Source organism: Somniosus microcephalus, chromosome 5, assembly GCF_052327205.1.
Source record: "Somniosus microcephalus isolate GS21.2 chromosome 5, FLI_Smic_1.0, whole genome shotgun sequence".
Lineage (NCBI taxonomy): Eukaryota > Metazoa > Chordata > Chondrichthyes > Squaliformes > Somniosidae > Somniosus > Somniosus microcephalus.
Window position 1 is genome coordinate 290510036 of NC_140991.1, and position 13062 is coordinate 290523097.

Sequence of the window (13062 nt, forward strand, 5' to 3'; positions counted from 1 at the left end):
CCCACCAAGCTTACCTACTTCCTGGCCATTGGACCCCCCTCCCCCACAATCATACCCCTCCCCCATAAAAAGACCACCCCCCAGATCGGGTATCCACCCCCACCCCCCAGGATGCGACCTTCCCCCCACCTCCGGGATTGAGGATCGGACCTCCCCCCCCCCCCAAGATCCAGACTGCCATCCCATGCTCCCATTAACGCAACAGCAGGTTCCTTCCCTGCTCCTGTAGCAGCGGCCTCCTCCAGCGTGTTCCCTGCCTCACAGGGAGATAAGCCTGTCAATCAGGCTGATTTCCGGGCAGGGCTCCTGCTTATAGCAAAGGACGCACGTTGTGGAGTTGAAACAAATTGGATTAGCATTTTAAAATTGAGGCGTTGCCGGACTGGGAGCCAATGTAGGTCAGCGAGCACAGAGGTGATGGGTGATCGGGATTTGGTGCGAGTTAGGACACGGGCAGCAGAATTTTGGATGAATTCAAGTTTATGGAGGGTGGAAGATGGGAATTTAAAATTCTCATCTTCATGTTCAAAACCCTCCATGGACTCACCTCTCCCTATCTTTGTAAACTCCTCCAGTCCTACAACCCTTCGAGACCTCTGCGCTCCTCCAATTTTGGCCTCTTGCACATCCCCGATTTCCTTTGCCCCAGCATTGGTGGCCGTGCATTCAGCTGCTTAGGCCCTAAGCTATGGAATTCCCTCCCTAAACCTCTCCGCCTATCTTCATTTTCTCCTTTAAGATGCCCCTTAAAACCTACCTCTTTGACCAAGCTTTTGGTCACATGTCTTAATATCTCCTTATGTGGTTTGGTGTCAAATTTTGTTTGACAACGCTCCTGTGAAAGGCCTTGGGACATTTTACGACATTAAAGGCGATATATAAATGCTAGTTACTGTTGTTGTTGTTGATGATACATCACAGAGCAAAGAACCCTTGCTGCATGGCGTTGGCCGGTACAATCTTCAACCTGACCGAAAACACCTTCTATTATCTTGTGCAATGACCAGTTCCTGCTCCCGAAGGATCCTTTGCTCGTTTGGTGAATTTGTGAGGCTGGAATCCCAAGTCTAATGACTAGGTCCCACAGCTCTGCTGTATCTCCACACAGAAAACGCCTGCGATTTTTCATGATTTCAAAGTTTGCAGATGATATGAAACTTGAAAATGTAGTAAGCAATGAGAAAGAAAGTAACAGTCTTCAGGAGGACATAGACAGACTAGTAAAATGGGAAGATATGAGGCAGATGAAATGTAATGCAGAATGAAGTGATGCATTTTGGTCGGAAGAATGAGGAGAGGCAATATGAACTAAATGGTACAATTTTAAATTCTTGAGTAATCATTGCTACCAATTTAAGATAATTGGCATTGATTCTAATATATAGTAAAGTAATTGAGAGTCGTACCTATGTAAAGCAGTGTGACTCAATTAACAGTGATCCTTACTGCTTGTCTTTGCATTTTTCTTCAAGTCATCCTTCCAAGCATAACAGTATATTGCATGTTGTTTATGCCTGCCGCGGGACTGCCTCCCGCACCTGCTAGCCCTTCTGTTTGGAGGTGCATTGCCCACTTGATCCATAGGTGGCATTTTCCATCCCTCACATCTTCTACCCTAAGCTGAAGGGTTGCAGCAGTGAAGTGAGCCTTTCTATCATAGAATCATAGAAATTTACGGCATAGAAGAAGGCCATTCGGCCCATCGTGTCTGTACCGGCCGAAAAAGAGTTATCCAGTCGAACCCCACTTTCCAGCTCTTGGTCCATAGCCTTGTAGGTTACAACATTTCAAGTGCATATTCAAGTACTTTTTAAATGTGGTTAGGATTTCTGCTTCTACCACCCTTTCAAGCAGTGAGTTCCAGATCCCCACCACCCTTTGGATGAAAACATTTCTCCTCAACTCCTCTTTACTCCTTCTACCAATTACTTGAAATCTATGCCCCCTGGTTATTGACCTCTCTGCTAAGGGAAATAGGTCCTTTTTATCCATTCGCATATCCCACATTACAACAGTGACTACACTCCAAAAGTACTTCATTGGCTGTAAAACACTTTGAGACGTCCGGAGGTCATGAAAGGCGCTATATAAATGCAAGTCTTTCTTTCTTCTTTGTTTCATTCTATCTCGGCCCCTCATAATTTAATACACCTCAATTATATCCCCCCTCAGCCTCCTCTGTTCCAAAGAAAACAACCCCAGTCTATCCAATCTTTCCTCATAGCTAAAATGCTCCAGTCTATGCCTTGCTCCCTCCACTAGCATTCCATAAGCAAAGTAACACACGGAACGGTAGAAAATAATGAGGACTCGTTAGAGGAATTATGTCAGTGTGGGGAGAAGTACTGAGTGAGATGCCCCAGGGCTCAGTTTTGATATCACTACTGTCTCTAATTTACATCTATGACCTGGATTCAGAAGCTGAATGCAAACTGATCAAATTTGCAGCTGATATCAAACTAGAAGGGGCAGCAGTATCAAAGGAGGCAGCCCAGAAATTACAGAATGAGTTGGACAAGATATTGATGTGAGCAGGATAATGGGAGATGAAATTTAATGCAGACAAATATGAAGTACCACATATAAGAAGAAAAAATAAACAACATGCACTCCATGAATGATGTTGAAATAGCTAAAGATGACCTAGAGAGATACTTAGGTGCTTTAGGCGACTCAAAACACAAAATGTCCAAACAATATAGACCAGTAATCATTAAAGTTAATAGAATATTGCACTAATAGCCAAACAGTAGAGTACAGGTCAGAGGAAGTAATGACCCTAGTAACTGGACCAGAACTGGACCCGGTACAGAAGGTGTAGGGGGTGGCGTGTGGTGGTTGTTTGGTGCGTACGCCCAGTCAGTTATGCCGCTGACTGTTTATGAGCGGTTCGAATCGCTCCCACGCCCCTGGGTTCTAGACACCGGACTTAGGTACAGGCGGCGATACAGAAAAGACTCGAGTAGACAGGTGGTTTGGATGTAAGCAAAACTCAAGATTTTATTAAACAGAAAAATAACACAGTCTTATGAGAAGTTACCAGTGTATAAAATTACAGGCAAATACAAATAACTATATACTTATACAGGGAATGGGGAACACACGGCACATCGAGGGAAAACAACTATCTTAACAATCCCCTTATCCTTATCCCACCCCCTATACCTAACTAGATTAAGCTATGAGGGGCCAGAATTTATGCTCACCAATTAAAAGGGTCTGCTGGACTCAAAACAGCGGTGGGGTTCAGGGTTCGCTCTTGGTGCTCTCTGGAGCCTACCATCGTCACGTGGTCTCTGGGTGCTGCAAGGGCATTGTCCAGGTTCGAGTACCCCAAAGTTAACGTCTCTGCTTGGGTGCTTTACCTTGCAGGGATGATGGTTCCTCTTCCTCGGCCGACAGTTTGAGTTTGCATAAAGATAGTCGCAGGTCAGCTGAGACTGAAGGCACGATGATTCGAAACCTGTCTTCAGTCATCTTCCTCAGTTCGTCTCCTCAATTGCCTTCCTCAGTTGGTCATGCCTCAGTTCGCCTTGCCTCCTCGCCTCATCGCGTCTCGCCTGGCCTGGCCTGAATTGTCCGTGTCTGCCTGATGCAGTGCCGGGGCGATTCCAGATGGAGTGGGGAAAGGCACGGGCAAAGGCCAGGGGGTAAGTGCGGGACGGGGAAAGAGCAACAGCCACGAGGGTGTGGAGCAAGGAGAGGCCAGAGAGAAGAGAAGAGCAGAGCAGCACAGAGAGAGATTGCTACCCGGGGCCTTCACTTATACTCCTTTCGAAAACCCTTATCTGCGCACCAAATCAGGTTAGTTCTTTGTCTTAATCTTGGCGGGCTTTTTAAAATAATGGTAGCAATCTATACTGACTGTTTTGAGATGGCTGGTAATCGCATCTACCGGCCCGATAATTGACTTGTTTTGTTAGGAATGCACCTTGATGGGCCTGTCCAGTCTCGATGGCTTCCTTAATCTGTTGCCGATTATTTATGCAAACTGCTTGATGGCCTTATCTATAGGCCTAACTGGGTTTAGATTTGTCTCCAATTTGATCTAATACATAATTCAAAGCCCTGTCTGGTTTTCAAAATGCAAAGTCTCTCTTCGCAGAAACTGCAGCTTTGGTTTCGATTTCTCCACAAGCTGCCTGCGTCGCAGAGTCCAAGTTTTAAAAATCTCACAGGCTTTCTGCCACGAGGCACGGACGCCACCTTGGGTATCCTTTTTGATTTAAAATGTTCTCGCAGGGTCCCTTTTTATTAATAATAACCTTCAGGGAAATGCAGAAATTTTGCAAATCTTACAAAGGTGCAGTCTGACTTGGACTGGACTCAGTACTGAAGGTGCAGTCTGACCAGAACTGGACCCAGTACAGAAGGTGCAGTCTGATTAGAACTGGACTCAGTACTGAAGGTGCAGTCTGACCAGAACTGGACCCAGTACTGAAGGTGCAGTCTGATTAGAACTAGACCCAGTATGGAAGGTGCAGTCTGATTAGAACTGGATACACTACTGAAAATGCGGTTTGACCAGAACTGGACCCAGTACTGAAGGTGCAGTCAGTTTAGAACTGGACCCAGTATGGAAGGTGCAGTCTGACTAGAACTGGACACACTACTGAAAATGCGGTTTGACCAGAACTGGACCCAAGGAACCTCGATAGGGCTCTGGTCAGACTGCACCTTCAGTACTGGGTCCCGTTCTAGTCACCGAGACACAAGGGAGACATTGAAGCACCAGAGGCAGTGCAGAGAAGAGCCATGGGGCTTATCCCCAGTGTCAGGGGTCTGAGTTATGAGGAAAGAGTGGAGAGACTTGGCGGGGGGGGGACTTCGGTTGCTTTGCGCCTCCCGTTAGCGCCCTAAGAGGGCGCTAACAGGGCGCAAAGCAACTAGCACCTGGGTGCAGCGCCGCTCATGCCTCCCGCAAAATTCTGCAGGAGTTTAGTGGCAGTGGCAGTGCTAACCGGTAGCGCCCCGTGGCGTTGCACCACCGCCGTGCTCAACACCCCGCTCGCACCCCAGCCGCAATCTTCGGGAGCGCCCCCTGATTTACCGCCGAACGCTGTGTCCGACGGGGTCAGGGGGGCCTACCTGCAGCCGGGGAGGCGCAATTTAAAGGCGAGGTGCAGGGCGGCCATTTTTGTTGCTGGCCGCCTGCCAGCACCTGCCTGCGCTCCCATGCCTAGCCTCCTGACTTTCAGATAGAGTAGAGGAGGTGAAAAACATGGAATCATTTAAGAACCAATTGGGTGTTGCAATGGGGGCTCTGTAAGGTATTCCTGGCTGGTTGAATTAAGATGGGTCGAATGAGCTTCCTCATCCATAATTATCTTATGGTCTTGTGGCTGTTCAGCACAAAGTAAAGCAGCCAGTATCTTGTTGGAGAAACTTATACATCTCTGTTTTCTTCAGCACTTCAGGTAATTCAACCTATGCCTTATGGCACAATTGCCTCATTTTTGATGGGAATGTATAAGACAGCTGCAATTTCAGCCAGATATTGCATGGGTCTCTCTACATTTCAGAAACCTGAGATGTGAACTCTGTTTCTCTCTCCACAGATGCTGCCTGACCTGCTGAGCATTTGCAGCATTATCTGTTTTTATTTCAGATTTCCAGCATCCGCAGTATTTTGCTAAAACATAAGAATGTGGTTTCAGTCATTAAGCTGGCCCAACAAAATAACAATCTAAAGTAGCAACTCTCTGTCTAGGAATGAATCATTGCCTGTAGAATTGTTCCTTCTCAGTGAACATTTCCATTAGCAGGATGCTTATTAATTGCCATGTTCTGTATACTGTTGTTAATTTCTTTTCTGTGGTGATAGATGGGCGGATTTATGACATTGTTTAAAGGTTTGCTTCAGGTCATTGATATCCTCTGTCAACTCGGGATGCTTTTCAGTGTGGGTCTAGTTACAAAGGACGAAAGTCTCCCTTTGGCTGTTGCTGTTAAAGGAATTTCACACACCCCCCTGCAAAAAAAACAATTGATTCTCACTACAAGAGGTGCAATAGATTTTTTTGTCTAGAGATATCTGGTTCTTCCACACAATCACATTCTGCCAGTTGCAGCACTAAAAGAATGGCCTCAGCTCTGCGGATGTTTTCCCCGATGTGACTGTAGAGCTCTGTGGGTTGCTTTACAAAGGTCATCCCTGGATATCTAACAGAAAGCTTTCACTATGAAATGCTGGAGTACTGTAGTCATCATACTTTGGTCATCATACTTAAGTATGCCAAGGTGATTGTTAACCTTTACAGGTTAATGAAGTTCAATGATTTTGCCCCTGTCTGTTATTGAATGATTGCTAAGCATTCCTGTCATGCATCCTAATCATTTTCTTAGCAGAAATAAATTGGGCCTTAATTTGTCTTTCTAAGGTTACATTTCAAAGTAAACATTTGATCTCCTTGGGAAGAAAAATGGCTATTTGACACCGTCCCAAACTAATAATGCAATGTGCAGTAATGCAAATAATGAACTCAATGTGCTGTGGCCCTAATGACATAACATTATCTTTTCCTAAAAAAAATGGTACACCTTCTTGCAGGCTCACCAGTGTTCATTCTGTGCTCATGGCCGCGATTTTGCTGGCGCTCAGAGGGCGGGTTCGGAGGTGGGTCCGCTGTCAAAATCAAAGTGATTGACAGCGGGTTGGGAACCCGCTCCGAACCCACCTCCATGTAAGTTTCCAAAGTGTCGGGTCTGCGATTTCAGAACAGACCCGACACCAAGCGGCGGAGGAGGCATTTAAGATAGTCGAATGCTTGTTAAACACTTGTTAACTACAATTTTGCTAGCATATTTCTATTTTACCACTTTTGTAACAAGGTTCACGTTGTTCGGAGATGACACCAGGTAAGTAGGTCAGGTTCTCTATGTCTCCCCATTGCTGTGAATAGATGACAGCTGCAAAAGTGGTATGAAAGCTACTATTTCACAGCTGTTCAATTTCCAATGTTAGAAACTTGAGCCTTCAGGATTTAGAAGACACTTTTGAGCTGTATGCAGTTTGGAAGTGTTTGGAGTAAACTCTCTATCCACTGTCACCTCCTTGGTGCAAGCTCTCCCATCATTGACAGATCGCTTCTATCATAGAGGGCCTAGAAATTCAGTTGTTAGCGCCAGCCGCTAGCGCTTTAAGAGGGCGAGAAGTGGGGCGCGAAGCGGCTAGCGCCCGGGTGCAGCGCGATCTGCGCCTCTCGCGAAATTCAGTTAAGATTTAGCACTGGAGCAAAATCTTTGCGCGCGCTCAGCTGCGCGCGCAGATCCTGACGTCATTTCATGGTGCAACGCCCTTTGTGCGCCCCGAACCGGAAATTCAGTGGCGCCGGCCTATTGTGCGTCTGGCGCCCCCAGCGACTGGTAAAGGGGAACATTTCCCAGTCGCTGCGGGGCGCGGGGGTGCTAATTAAAGGGGACTCGTCCTGCAGTATAAATGTCAGCCATTTTGCTCCACTCCTTCTTTGTGAGAGACAGATATTTGGAGAGAGGCAAAGGGAGAGCGCTCTCTGGTTTGACTCAACACTCGCTCAGGTACTTGTGGCTTCAGGCCAGAGCTTTGCACTTGGATTTAACTTTCAGTGCCATAGCATTGATTCGTGACATCTAATGGGGGCTGCAATGGGTGCAAACGTTGGCTTACTGCATTGCATTTAAAGGGCTCAGAGACGCCGTGAGAGAGTGCCAGTCATGGCCAGACGGAGAAGGGCCAACAGGCGTCGGCACAGGAGGCCTTACCCACCCAGGGTATACCGCCAGCAGTTCTCATATCTGAACATGTCTGAGGAGCAGTGTGTTCGGAGGCTGCGATTCAGAAGGGAGGTGGTCACAGAGATCTGCCGCCTGCTTCGCAGAGATCTGCAGCCACAGCTGAGGAGGAGGACGTCTCTGTTGGTGGCAGTGAAGGTGACGGTGGCTCTCAACTTCTACGCCACCGGCTCCTTCCAATCCGCTTCTGGGGACATTTCCAACATCTCCCAGTTCGCGGTACATTGCTGCATCCGCCAGGTGACCAATGCCCTTTTCAGAAGGAGACGTCAGTTCATCTCCTTCCCTATGACCATGGACAAGCAGCAAGAGCGTGCAATGGGATTTGCTGCATTAGCGGGCTTCTCCATGGTGCAGGGCGCCATTGACTGCACGCATGTGGCTTTGCGGGCACCTCTGGAGAATGCTGAGGATTACCACAACCGGAAGGGCTACCATTCGCTCAACGTGCAGTTGGTGTGTGACCACAGGCAGCTCATACTAGCTGTCAATTCCCGCTTTCTAGGCAGCAGCCATGATGCCTTCATCCTGCGCCAAACTTCTGTGGCAGACATGTTCGAGGCCCAGCCTCCCCCACGAGGATGGCTTCTCGGGGACAAAGGCTATCCTTTGTGCACCTGGCTGATGACCTTGCTCCGTGCGTCCAGCACCCCTGCTGAAGAGCAATACAATGAGAGCCATCAAGCAACCAGGAACATCATTGAGCACACAATCGGTCTGCTCAAGCAATGGTTCCGCTGTCTGGATCGTTCCAGGGGAGCCCTACAGTACTCGCCTGAGCAAGTCTCCCATTTTGTTGTCGTGTGCTGCATGCTGCACAACCTGGCTATCCGCAGGACTCAGCCACTGCCAGCAGACATTGGAGGACCACCAGAGGAGGAGGAGAAGGAGGAGGAGGAGGAGGAGCAAGAGGAGGAGCACCAGGACGGGAGGGAGGCACAAAGTGATAGGGCCGTCCGTCGGCGGCTTATTGCAACTCGGTTCTAGGACACCTCTCAGGGAATGGCTTGTGCCAATGAAAGAAGATGAATGTAGCCACTCCGCAAGCCCTCAGCCGATCAAGGAAACAAATACTTCCAAAAGCCAACATGGACAGTGCGATTAAAGAAAATTTTTCACTCTGATAACTCTGTGCCCTTCCCGCATGACAAACTAATTCTGAGAAAACCCCCCAAAAAAAACATACCAGTCTCGGCCTTTATATTAAAAACAAAAACACCAGTCTCAGCCTTTATATAAAAAACAAATACACCAGCCTCGGCCTGTATATAAAAAACAAATACACCAGTCTCGGCCTTTATATAAAAAACAAATACACCAGTCTCGGCCTTTATATAAAAAACAAATACACCAGTCTCGGCCTTTATATAAAAAACAAACACACCAGTCTCGGCCTTTATATTAAAAACAAAAACACCAGTCTCGGCTTGTATATAAAAAACAACACATATGGTCACACCTTCTACTTTTCCCCCTGCGAGGGTGATCCGTCTAGCGTCTGTGACTGGTCCCTACCCGCCCTGCAGCTCCTCCTCAATGGGACCCCAGTGGCTGCAGCAAGGCTGGGGGAAGGCTGCTGAGGGTCAGTTGGTGAGACGGCAGATGCACTTGGGGGTCGGCCTGGACCAGCTCTGGGCCTGCAGGGGCCGGCTGCTGACTGCTCCAACTCTGCTTGGGCGGCAGCAGTCTGTCCGACGGGTGGTGGCAGCTGCAGTGGAGGAGTGACAGTGTTGGCTGCAGGAATGCATTCCTGCAGCCAACCTGACAGAGCACAGGCACTCCCTGGTCGGCTGATTCACTGGCACTCGCACGGGCCAGCACTGCAGCATGTGCAGCAATCTGCTGAAGCACAGACTGCTGGGCTGCTGCGGCGCGGCGAGTGCCCCGGCGATGCCTGGCCGATCCAGCGAGGGTGGCAGCAGTTAGTGCCCGTGTGGCCCTGGTCTGTGTCTGGATGACACCAGCCAGTGAATGCACGGCACGACTGAGCACTTGGCTGGAGGCCGCCTGTGCTGCCGTGAAGTCCTGCAGATTCCTGGCCTGTGCTGCACTGAATTCTTGCAGACACCTGGCCTGTGCTGCCCCGAATTCCTGAACACTCCTTGCCAATGACTCTATGGAGTCAGGCATCCTTGCCACTGCAGCCATGAGCTCAGTGTGCCTGCGCTCAGCCTGGGCACCCACTTCCACAAGGAGCCGCACCTCCTCTGCGCTCACCGTAGCAGGACTCGAGGCCAGACTCTCCCTCCGGGGAGAAGGCTGCCGAGCTTCCCCACCCCTCCCGCATTGCTGCAGCCCGCTGGTCCCCGGAGCTTCACTCTCCTCTGACCCTTCCCCCCTGCTCCCCTCCAGGGAAGACGTGTCCCCCTCATGACCATGGGCTGCCTCGGCTGAGGGTGTCCCTGATGGGCCGGCTTCCTCTTCCTCCTCCTCTATGTCTGACTCCAAGACAGTGCCAGCTTGAGGGGCCGCCTCCTCACCTGGCAAGTCACCATCTGAAAGCAGGGAGTCACAAGAGTTGCTTTAGAGTGAGGACAGGGCGGCAGCGAGGGAGGCATGAGTGCTGCTATGCACTGCATTAGTTTGATAGTGGCAAAGGATGCTGCTGTGAGGCGCAAGTGGAAAGAGAGAGGTCAAAAAGGTGATGACCTTACCATTGCTGCCCAGAACAGGGTCGGCATCTCCAGTGGCGATGGGGCCAATCAGCCGGCCTGCCATAATCTCCGCTCCACTCACTGCTCTATGTCGCTGAGCTGTTTCAGGCCAGGATGGCCTCCCCTGGTCTGACGCTGCTGCTTCCGGTTATGCGCCAGCTTGCCCTGCAAGAGAAAGGATGGCCTCTAAGTACAGTGTGAAGCCCTCATCTTGCCTGCACAGCCTCCCATGGTGGAATAGTCCTGACAGTGTCAAGCCCTCATCTTGCCTGCACTGCCTCCCATGGTGGAATAGCCCTGACAGTGTCAAGCCGTCATCTTGCCTGCACTGCCTCCCATGGTGGAAAAACCCTGACAGTGTCAAGCCCTCACCTTGCCTGCACAGCCTCCCACGGCGGAATAGCCCTGACAGTGTCAAGCCCTCATCTTGCCTGCACAGCCTCCCATGGTGGAATAGCCCTGACAGTGTCAAGCCCTCATCTTGCCTGCACAGCCTCCCATGGTGGAATAGCCCTGACAGTATATAAACTCCTGAATGTGCAAGTGCTTTTCATGACAGTCTCATAGCTGCTGGATGAGGGCTGGGCATTAGGGCTTTCAGGTCCCTTTGGCCATCAACTGAGGTGCACATGCAGGGATGAAGAGGATACTGGAAAGGGTACTTACCCTGACAACCCGAGTGAGGTCGTTGAATTTTTTCCGGCATTGGATGGGAGTCCTGGCAACCACGCTGTTGGAGGTGACCCTGTTTACCACCTCCCTCCAGGCTTTCTGATAATCGGAGGGCAGCGGCCTCCTGGCACCCTCAGGGAAGAGGACATGGCGCCTGCGCTCCACTGCGCCAACCAGCAGCCTCAGGTCACCCTCGCCGAAGCGCTGCGCTCTCTCCCTGGCCTTTTCCATTCTCCTGGGCGTGGAGCAGTTGAAATAGCACTGGCCAGGCCTTCCTTCAGGGCTGCAGTGTGCAGGGCGTGGCAGCCAAACAATTCCACCCTCCCCCTTTAAGTGCTGACCGGCGCCTGACTGTCTGCCTTCAATCAGCAACTCGCCGCACCTGCGCTGCACCCGCCCTCGGTGGTAGCGCCCCGGCTCGCCGGCTTAGCGCCTTATGATACTCGTGCATCGCCTGCTTTAGCGCAGCAGCAAACTCTTGGGGCGATGCAACTGAATATCGGCGAAGGTGGCGCTAAGTTGCGCCGGGTGCAAAATTTAGCGAACGCCCGGCTGTAGCGCCCCAAACGTGGCTATACTGAATTTCTAGGCCATAGAGTCATATAGCACAGAAAGAGTCCCTTTGGCCCATCGTGTCTGCGCCGGCCAGCAAGCCCTATCTATTATAATCCCATTTTCCAGCACTTGGTCCGTAGCCTTGTATGCTATGGCGTTTCAAGTGCTCATCTAAATGCTTCTTGAATGTTGTGAGGGTTCCTGCCTCTACCACCCTTTCAGGCAGTGAGTTCCAGATTCCAACCACCCTCTGGCTGAAAAAGTTTTCCCTCAAATCCCCTCTGTGGTTTACATGGATTTCAGTAAGGCTTTTGATAAAGTCTCGCATAGGAGACTGGTCAGGAAGGTAAGAGCCCATGGGATCCAGGGTGCCTTGGCACATTGGATCCAAAACTGGCTTAGTGGCAGAAGGCAGAGGGTGATGGTGGAAGGTTGTTTTTGTGACTGGAAGCCTGTGTCCAGTGGGGTACCGCAGGGATCGGTGCTGGGTCCCTTGCTGTTTGTGGTCTACATTAATGATTTGGATGTGAATGTAAAAGGTATGATCAGTAAGTTCGCAGATGACACGAAAATTGGTGGGGTGGTAAATAGCGAGGCGGGTAGCCTCAGTCTGCAGGACGATATAGATGGGTTGGTCAGATGGGCGGAACAGTGGCAAATGGAATTTAACCCTGAAAAGTGTGAGGTGATGCATTTTGGACGGACTAACAAGGCAAGGGAATACACAATGAATGGTAAGACCCTAGGAAAGACAGAGGATCAGAGGGACCTTGGTGTGCATGTACATAGATCCCTGAAGGCAGCACAACAGGTGGATAAGGTGGTTAAAAAGGCATATGGGATACTTGCTTTCATTAGCCGAGGCATAGAATATAAGAGCAGGGAGGTTATGATGGAGCTGAACAAAACGCTGGTAAGGCCACAGCTGGAGTACTGTGTGCAGTTCTGGTCGCCACACTATAGGAAGGATGCGATTGCTTTGGAGAGGGTGCAGAGGAGATTTACCAGGATGTTACCTGGGCTGGAGCGCTTCAGCTATGAAGAAAGGCTGGACAGTCTGGGGTTGTTTTCCTTGGAGCAGTGAAGGCTGAGGGGGGACCTGATTGAGGTATACAAAATTATGAGGGGCATAGATAGGGTGGAGAGAAAGGAACTTTTCCCCTTAGTAGAGTGGTCAATAACAAGGGGGCATAGATTCAAGGTAAGGGGCAGGACGTTTAGAGGGGATTTGAGGAAAAACTTTTTCACCCAGAGGGTGGTTGGAATCTGGAACTCACTGCCTGAAAGGGTGGTAGAGGCAGGAACCCTCACAACATTCAAGAAACTTTTGGATGAGCACTTGAAATGCCATAGCATACAAGGCTACGGACCAAATGCTGGAAAATGGGATTAGATTAGATAGGGCTTGATG